Consider the following 9,875-nt stretch of genomic DNA (forward strand, 5'->3'; position numbering starts at 1 on the left):
ATTTAGCTCTGAAACTCACTAAAATCTAGCTTGAAGAAGTACTTCCAGCATGTGAACATATAGATTGCACAGCCAGTCTTTCTACACATAGCATAAAATGAGGGAGAGTGATAAAGCAGATTGCTTACAGGTACACTTCCACAGTCCTAGTACACACGGTAATTCCCACATCACAGTACTGTAGCACACCACCAGAGAAGCCAAAACAAAATGGTACATCTCACTGATACGCGGATAATCTTGTCCTTTCATTTGAAGGGGAACTAAGTCAGAGTGGCTAGGTGGCACAGATGCTTCCAATATAGCCAAATAAGTCTGAATGATGAACAACAAAGTGGTGGGCCATCCCTCTGTGAAGAACTGGGAATTGAAAGAGAAGTGGAGGCTATGGTGCTCGAAAACCAGCGTGTCACAATAGAAGTGATAGTGGAAAATGTGAAGAGCATTCATGGATCAGTTTTCAACATCTCACTCGGATGACTCCCTCCCCTCCCCCTTTGACGGCACGGTGTTAACAGATGGTACTTGTAAGGTACAAACCATCACAGGAGCGTACTCCTGAAAACTCCTGACATGGTTATGGGAGACTGTCAAGCTTAAGCATTATGGGAAGCTGTCCAAGGAGGTGTCTCCCCCTTCCCCTAAATTCTCCTGATATGTAACCCAGTAACTTTCTTAGGATGAAGAAATCGTTGCATAGCAAGCATTACCAGAATGGTCAAGGAGGTGATTTTTGAGTTAGAACTGTGACTGTGTAACTTTACTGAGACACACAACCTACATGGAGAAGCATCAGCAGCTGTCCATTTAAGTCCCATAATAATCTTTTTCCATCGCAGATTCATACTGCTTATATAATTATGATTCCAACAATAGAGATCAAGGGCCTATTGCTTGCCTAATTAAATAGTTGATAAAATTAACAGGTCAATTTAGTCATTAATATCAGTTTACCCAGTCAGTGGGAACCACCAATGGGTTGCCTAAGTAGAAGACAAGTGAATGGTGGGGTGTATCATTTTCCATGTTTGCCATTCAGTTAAATTAGGAAAACCACACAACGGCAAAAACCAGTAAAGTCTGGTTCCATTACATTAAAATTTTGGCTGCAAACATGCCATTGCATAGGGACGCTTGTTGACCAGGCACTTCAACAAGGTACCAACTTAAACACCATGGCCAGAAGGAGCAAAAATCGTCTCCACTGCCACTTGCAGTAAAGTTGGCTACAGGAATATTTTTACTTGGGTGAGGCACATTACTATCCTGAGGCTGAGTTTACAAAACCACAGAGAGATGCTCTGAGCCCCATTCGGTTGCAGATCTTAGAATGTATCACTTCATTGCTGGTGGTAGTTTGAGAGTTGCTGCAATTTTATTGTAGGTGAGCTAACTTCCATCACCTTGGAAGCAGCTTTCTGCTGAGTTAATGAGTTTGAGTTAGGATGTGTCATGATAGAATGCTCATGACCAGTTAGTTGTTTTTATTATGTAATTACACCGTTTGCATTGCAAGCAGCAGGTACTATGATCGCACCAATGATGATGTTGTATGTCGCACTGCCCCTGTATTTGTGTTTGTATCCATAACTCGTCATGGCTTCTTTCTCGTTATTTAACACAAAGAGCTCACCTAAAATCTCCAAATACCGTAGAAGTCCGATACAACTCAGATGGAGGGGGGGGGGGGGGGTTAGGCTTTACTCCAGCACTGTAGTGTGTGTGCGGTGAGCCAGGCGATGACAAAATATCCATGGAAAGTTAGAACACACAATTCAGTGTTATACACACTGTACTATACCATATTTAAAATCAAAGAACATTAGACGCAAAAAAATTCAGAAACTTGCCAAATAGTGTACAGCAATTATACAAACCTTACTCAAATGTCATCCAAACAATAAAACATGTTTCTATTTGGTATATAAAGTATCCTATCAGATATTACAATACTGCTTACAAGCTAAGTACACCATTATTCCGCTACTTTAAAGAAGTCAGTCAGCTTTCTTTGGCAGGGCATTTCACACAGTTCCTTTAGTGTGTATTGTTTTATACTCATCAGGTGCAACAACTCAATTTCGTTTGATTCACTTCTTCATCATCTTCTTCTTCTTCTTCTTCATCCTAAACTGCTTCTTTACTCTCATTTTAACAGGATCAATAATATCCTTGTCATCTGTGATCTCCAAAATTGATTCTTTGTTGGTGATGACTACCCAGTGTTCAATTCTTCAGGATCAATACTGCACTGTAGAGCATCACATGTGAACTGGATGTCACTGTAGTTGAAATCTGTCAGTACAGTGTTCATCTGTCGCATTTTCTTCAGTGCAACCGATGTTCCAGCAATTCCTAATAGTGGTCAGGCCAATGCTTTGCCGCACGAGGCAAGATTTACAGACTTCAAGAATATTTACATTTCCTCGTCTGAATTTACTATTGAAGTAAACAGATCATGATGATGATGATGCTTGTATGATGACATGATCAAGCTGCTGTCATGTGTTTTTTTTTTTTTTTTTGCCAAAAACAAAGTTTTTATCTTTCCTTCTTTTAATTGCAACATATCAGCAGGTGGATGAGTTGAACTGTGATAAAGAATTAGTAGAGCTTCTTCTCTCATCTTAAGTGACTGTAGGTGTTTTATCATGAAAGGTCAAACTCTTCATGAAACCAGTTTGTGGAAATGTCACAAATCGTCCAAGCATTCTTTGAATACCTGTAAGTGAACTGTAATGGTGACATGTTTATATGCTTGAAATGAAGTGTCTTGGGCTATTACTTTTACCCACACAGAGAGGCTTCAGCTTATAGCTGCCCAATTTATTTGTGGCAAAAAGAAGTGTTATTCTGTCTTTATTCATTTTCAAACCCATCTTTTTTTTTTTCTTTTATCATGGGTTCTCATTGGAAGCAACTGATAATAAAGAGCCATTTCATCACAATTATACATTTGATAATGATTTAAATTTTCATCTACCATTACTTTGTGTAGCATTTTGGGAAATAATGAAGCAGATTCACTGTCAAAAGACCTTGCTTCTCCTTCAACAGTCATTTGGCAAATTTGATGATCACACACTCACCTTGAAAACCATCAGTCAGGAACTATAAAATCTTTGTTGCCATGTAAATCGAAGCTGAAATCTTTCAGCTTGGGCTTTAATAATTGGCTCGGAAAGTGGCACAACTTCACTTTGCTTCATTAAAAACCACCTATAAAGGCATTCGTCAAGTTCACTGTCATTTTGTAGTGTAGTACTATTTTTGTCTATTCCCAAATCACTTTCAGCTGTGTTTGTTCTCTTCTTTCACCTGTCTCGTGATTGTTCCTTGGGCACAACACATTCTCATGATAAACTTGCATTAGTTTCACAATTCTTCACACAAGTAATAATTTTTAGTTTATCACTCACAGAATACACTTTCTGTCTGTGTGACATTGTGACAAGCGCACACAAATCTAGACAATGAATGAATAATTTGATCCAGTGATTATTGTGCTCATTTCAAATATTGTCAAGCATTGTTGGATAGTAACTTTGTTGACTGCATCACAGTGTTAACTGTGAGATGTATATTCAAAGCTTCTGTCCAGCAACAATCCTGATAGGTTAAGACAAACCAAAGGTTGAGTTTAATTAAGTCCATCTGTTTTGGTTATTATTTGAAGAGTTTGAAGGTTACAACAGTAAACTGCATGCTGCAAAGGCTACATGAGACTGTAATAAGATTTTTTCAAGTTTATAAAATATACTGAGATTGCAAAAACCATTCATAAATATTTTATTTTGGGGGACATACTTTATACCGCATTACATCTGAATCAGCAGTATATCATACTGCAGTGTATTAGGCTTTTGCTGTACCCCTATTTATTCTCTTAGGGACTGGATGAGTTATCATTCCTTTCTTAAAGTTTTTCCATATATTTTTCTTATCCTACATAAAGATGGCTCTGTGACAAGAAAGCCAGAATTGTGGGTTGATTTCGTCCCAATTGTGTAACCAAACTACCTTGTATTTATTCTGTTTTAGACAAACAGAATACTTTGGGTTACTAGAAATTTCTGTCTATTGCTGGTCTGTAGTTTTCCCTCTCTCCCCCTTTTAGTCTTTGTTATTATTTCTGGCAACTGAAACACTTGATTTAAGTGAATAGGTCTGATGTCTTACAGCCCTCAGACAGATGACTGGCACATGAGAAATCAATTTTCTGGCATCAGGGAAATGGTGGCAGGCAGTACAGCTGATTCTTCATCCATTCAGCATCTACAGAACATTTCTTAGCAGCTAAAGTGTAGACTTCCACAAACACGCCCCCCCCCCCTCCCCCTCCCTCTAAGGTGACAAAAATTTTGTGGCTACCTCTCATACACAGAAGGAATTTTACAGTTATGTTAACATAAGAAGAGGATAACTGTTAAAGGTCTCTGAACTTCTTGCCCAATGCAACCATAAATTATGCCAAAGACACAGGTTTAGCCTTATTTCTCAGTGAATATTGCACATGCTAGCTGCCATGTTTTAACAGTATACATGAGGAAGATATTGTACTTTTTTGTTTGAACGTGATTATTTGACTGATATGAGTAGGAAAGAACTGTATAGATAGTGTCCCTGCAGCTTTGAGGTATCTCAGTGGTCACTGATGATCACATCTAGGTTCAACTCTTGTTACACCTTCTGACATGGGCAACTTTGCATTTGAGTCTGTTAGGCCCTGTGAGAGCCAATACAAAAAATGAGCAGAGAAACTGATGTGCAAGCAGCTGAACAGTTGTCAAATCAAAACACTGATAGCTATATGACAGTTATTTATTTTTATTGAACACAGTACATCTAGCTCATAATGGCGGCTACAAAGAGGTAACTGTGATCCTTTGAATGTGTGCCAGAGAATAAAGAGCAGTGTTGCAGGACACTCATTCATATTATAGCAATCTTTCAATAGTAATGAAGGCTTATTGGTTTCTACATCTATATCCTGCAAAACCACTGTGAAGTGTGTGGCAGAGAGTACATTCATTTTACCAGTTATTAGGATCCCTCCCATTCCATTCATGTTTTGATAGCAGGAAGAATGGTTACTTAAATGCTTCTGTGGATGTTGTAACATATTCCTAGATTCATCACTTAAAGTTGATTCTAGCAGGGTAAATTAAGTTTATCTTATAGTTTCAGCCAGTTCAGTTCTTTCATCTTTGTGACACTCTGCCATAGGTCACCCACACCTGTGACCATTGGTGCTACCCTTTTTTGTATTCATTAAAAATCCCCAGCTAGCACTATTTGGCATGTATGGGCCCCACACACTTACACAGAATTCTAGGGTGGCTCCCTCAAATGATTTGTAAGCAATCTTCTTTGTAGACCAATTGCATTTCCCTAGTTTCTATCAATGAAACACAGTCTGCCACATGCTTGACCTACAACAGAGCGAATGTGATCATTCCGTTTCATATCCCTACAAAATATTGCACCCACCTGTTTGTACAATGATTCAAACTCTGATACATTGATATTGTGATTGTAGGATACTACACTTTTCCTTTTGTGAAGTGCACAATTTCACACTTCTGAACATTTAAAACAAGTTGCCAATCTTTGCACCACTTTTAAATCGTACCAAGATCTTACTGCATTTTTGCACAACTCCCTCTAGCTATCATCAAGAGCTACATTTGGTACAAACTATATTTGATGAATCTTTTAACTGAATAATTAAAAATCTTATGAACACAAGGTCTGGAATAAAGGGGATGTAAAATAGGATAATATAACAAAACAACAGACAACTTTGGTAAATGAAAACAATACATTGCATTACTTTCTAAGTGTGTTCATAATTCACTCCCTAAATTGTGAGAGGATTTTAAAAAGGTGGATTTTACAATCATTTATTTAGAAGATAGTGCTGCTGAGTAGGGAACAGCACACTCTGAAGAATTTGCTTCGTGGGATGGTTTCCAAGAAAAATTTAGAAGAAAATATTGGTCTCGGAGTATTCCCGTGACACTAGCACTAGAACTTTTCAACCACAAGTACGACAGTAATGCAGGGGGGAGCTATAAGAAAGTCATAGAATGAAATCTTACTAAATCTAATTATCTAGGCAGTCCATTGGAGGAAGAGCACCTACACTCATGCTCATAAATTAAGGATAATGCTGATACATGGTGAAACAATGCTCTGGTGGGCGGTTTGCAGGTTTAAATCACCTCGGGGTATGACCATACGGTGCATCTGACCTGCGGTCGTCATACGGTGGCGCTGGCAGCAGTCCACATATGCAGAGGTGTGTTTGTGCATGTCAGAGTATGGTGCAGGTAGTAAGTGTGCAGATGTTTTCAGACGCACTAATGGCGAATGTGTGTTGAAAATGGCTCAAAGACCACATATTGATGACGTTATGAGGGGTAGAATACTAGGGCAACTGGAGGCTGGTAAAACACAGCAAGTCGTAGCACAGGCCCTCTGTGTGCCACAAAGTGTGATCTCAGTGTTATGGCAATGATTCCAGCAGGCAGGAAACATGTCCAGGCGCTACAGTATAAGACGTCCACAGTGTACAAAACCACAAGAAGACCGATATCTCACGATCAGTGCCCACAGACGGCCACGGGTCCCTGCAGGTAGCCTTGTTCGGGACCTTACTGCAGCCACTGGAACAGTTTTCTCCAGACACACAGTCTACAGACAACTGAACAGACATGGTTTATTCGCCCAGAGACCTGCAAGGTGCATTCCACTGACCTCTGGTCACAGGAGAGCTCGTAAAGCCTGGTATCAAGAACACAGTACATGGTCATTGGAACAGTGCTCCCAGGTTATGGCCACGGATGGGTCCAGGTGTAGTCTGAACATTGATTCTCACCAGGTTTTCATCTGCCGTGAATCAGGAACCAGATACCAATCCATTAATGTCCTTGAAAGGGACCTTCATCGAGGTCATGGTTTGATGGTGTGGGATGGGATTATGATTGGTGCAGGTGCACCCCTGCATGTCTTTGACAGAGGAACTGTAACAGGTCAGGTGTATTGGGACATCATTTTGCACAAGTATGTCCACCTTTTCAGGGGTGCAGTGGGTCCCACCTTCCTCCTGATGGATGATAACGCATGACCCCACTGAACTGCCATCGTGGAGGAGTACCTTGAAACCGAAGATATCAGGCGAATGGAGTGGCCTGTCTGTTCTCCAGACCTAAACCCTATTGAGCATGTCTGGGATGCTCTCGGTTGACGTATTGCTGCACGTCTTCAAACCCCTATGACACTTCAAGAGCTCAGACAGGCACTGGTGCAAGAATGGGAGCTATACCCCAGCAGCTGCTCGAACATCTGATCCAGAGTATGCCAACCCGTTATGCGGCCTGTGTACGTGCGCATGGTGATCATATCCCATATTGATGTTGGGGTACATATGCAGGAAATAGCGGTGTTTTGTAGCACATGTGTTTCGGGGCAGTTTTTTCAACTTATCACCAATACCGTGGACTTACAGATCTGTGTCTTGTGTGTACCCTATGTGCCTATGCTATTAGTGCCAGTTTTGTGTAGTGCCACGTTGTGTGGCACCATATTCTGCAATTATCCTTAATTTAGGAGCACGAGTGTAATTGAGATATTAGTACTATACGTGAGAAAAGAAATGTGGAATAGGGCATGGTCCACAGTTAGCATTTATTGAAGAATTACACACATCAACAAATGTGGAGATTCTACACCCAGTGAAAGCCACTTTGAAGAAAATACTGAATGCAATGATTACCATCATGGTATCAACAGACAAAAGAAAGTAAATTCTGTAATGTGGACAAGAGGAAAATTGCTTATAGCCAGTAAGCAAATAAATAATTGCTCCCACCTGATTACTTTTAGTGATTTAAATAATGGAGGGATTCTGGTATCTACAGATACCTCTTTTCCCCAATCAACAATTAAGAAACGTAGAATGTTCTGGGGCAGTGCAATTAAAGACCCATGTATAGGAAGAAAAGTAGCATTTGCACATACAATTTCAGCCAGAGTGTGGGTACTGGGGGAGGACTGGATAGATAAGGATAACCATATCAGATTAGTGATTGCTGATAAGGTATTTGAAGTGGACATAGATATTCATCTTAGTTCAGGAAGTGACATATCAGTAATGAATCAAGAGTTGGTGGAGATAAATAGGCATAAACATTTCTGTCCTATACTTCCAGTGACAGGTGCATATACTGTGTGCATAATGGAAACTAAGGGTAAACTAATAAAAGAAGAGACTAGGTTACCTGTTATGATAGGTAACTCTACATTTAGTCAGACCTTGTTGATAGTACCAAATTTAAATTTATATATACTGCTTGGTCTGGTTTGGCTGCTGCCCTATAAAGCATCTTTAGATTTCAGTAACAATAGAGTAAGATGGATGGATGAAGACATGACATGTATACTATGGTTTAAAAAGGTGTCAGAGATATGTAACCCAAATTACCAAGGTAAACATATTTGGATAATTGCTGTTCTAAGACAGTACCTATGAGAAATGTGTTTTTGGAGGAAAATGAACAACTCAAATGTATAAAGTTAAAGACCTAAGAATCAGAAATCTGTACAGTAGAACAGGAGGAGGAATTGTATGACATCTTGTTCAAATGCGAAGATGTGTTTCCTGACAAGCTAGGAGAAATAGGAGAGCATGAATGTAGTTTTAAAATGAGGGGTAAAACGCCATTTTTCTAAAAACTTTAGCCTATTCTTATGATTTTACATCCAGCAGTAGAGGAGAAAGTAAAAAATATGGTAAGTAATGGAATTATTGAGCTGAGTTTGAGTGTATACAGCAATCCACCCTTAGTTGCTAGGAAATCCATTATGGAAGTATGTTTAATCATCGATTCCGACACTTGATAAATGTATAAGCAGAAAGGGATGCACCAGTAAGTACTGAACTATTGTCCAAGTTTGGACAAGCTAAATTTTTCTTTTCTATGGGTACTGGCAAATACCTTTACATAGTGTCAAGGCCATACACTGTGTTGTTATTTGAAGGAAAACCATCAATTTCCGGTGCTGCCATTTGGGATGAACATTTCTGTGGCAGTTTCCACATGGCATTAGACAAAGCATGGGAGGGAGGGGGAATTTTCACATTTGCATTAGACAAAGCATACAGGTGACATATTGATTGTACCTAAGACATTGGAAGGAGATTTTTCACTGCTAGCTAAAATTTTGAAAAGCTTAAAAGACAAAGGTATTACAATAAACCAATCAGTCTCATTTCAGAAGAGATGGGTTAAAATTATTGGGACACACAGTAGATATAAAAGGAGTGCGAACTGACCGTTAATGGATTCGAGCAATAGAAGATTGCCCAGAGCCTCAAAATATAAGCCAGTTATGGTTATTTTTTAGGGCTGACTGGATTTTATAGGCAATCTGTAAGAGGGAAACCAATGAATGATGCACGTCTTTTATCCGTATCGAAGCAGCAGAGTAAGTATGGGATGAAGGTGCTGCAGAATCAACATAAAGCAAGCCTTAGATAATGTGGACATTTTAAAACATCCAAAATGGCATTTAGCCTTTCAAACTTGCAATGGATGTAACAGAATATGAGATGACCTGTGAATTGTTCCAGGCAGAATGGAACCCAGAAAGCGGCAATCGTGATACAATAGTTTTTGCCAGCAGATGTCTAAATAAGTATGAATTTAATTTAATGGCCACTGAAAAGGAATTGTTAGCCATCATGGGGAGTACTAGTATATAAAAATTTTGAACTCTAATACGAGGGTTTCAGATAATTATTTACACTGACCACCTAGCACTTGTTTCTAATAGAACATAGATTACTACACAGCAGATTTATTATGTGTGCT

This window comes from Schistocerca serialis, chromosome 2 (genome assembly GCF_023864345.2).
Source record: "Schistocerca serialis cubense isolate TAMUIC-IGC-003099 chromosome 2, iqSchSeri2.2, whole genome shotgun sequence".
Taxonomy (NCBI): Eukaryota; Metazoa; Arthropoda; class Insecta; order Orthoptera; family Acrididae; genus Schistocerca; species Schistocerca serialis.